General features: G+C 45.2%; 1 protein-coding gene across 1 annotated transcript in view; it reads left to right on the forward strand.

Moving 5' to 3' along the window:
* Positions 1–440, forward strand: part of LOC103597524 (glycine N-acyltransferase-like) — a 19,405-nt gene that overhangs the window by 6,405 nt on the left and 12,560 nt on the right. The gene's annotated exons all lie outside the window — the stretch shown is intronic.

Here is a 440-nt window from a genome sequence, read left to right on the forward strand (position 1 = left end):
CTATGCATGCTCGTCAGTGAAAGACCTTGCACTCTGGTTGGGTTCCATCTCCCTGAGCTGCAACCTGGAAACTGCTTCTGACCAATAATCTCATGCAATCCTAGGGCTCACCTTTTATGTTTTCCTTTTCTCAGGGGTCATAGTTCTGCATGGCCTGACGTCCAACATACAAAAATTGTCACTGTTTCAGGTGGGAAGATAAATCCAGTTTCTCTCACCCTATCTGGACTGGAGGCAGAAGTCTTGTCCCTGATGCTCTAAAATCACAGGGTTACCCAGTTCTGGCCTGAAGCATGACATCTCACACATGGCAAAATTTAATGCAGCATCCTCTCACAACACTTACTCAGTGCTCTCATTTAGAAGCTACTTTGTTCTCCTCCAAATATCGCAGTTCCAAAACAGGACACGGTGATGCAAACTCCTTTCTTTCTTCTTCA

The sequence above is a fragment of the Galeopterus variegatus genome, unplaced genomic scaffold (assembly GCF_000696425.1).
Source record: "Galeopterus variegatus unplaced genomic scaffold, G_variegatus-3.0.2 Scaffold2340, whole genome shotgun sequence".
Lineage (NCBI taxonomy): Eukaryota > Metazoa > Chordata > Mammalia > Dermoptera > Cynocephalidae > Galeopterus > Galeopterus variegatus.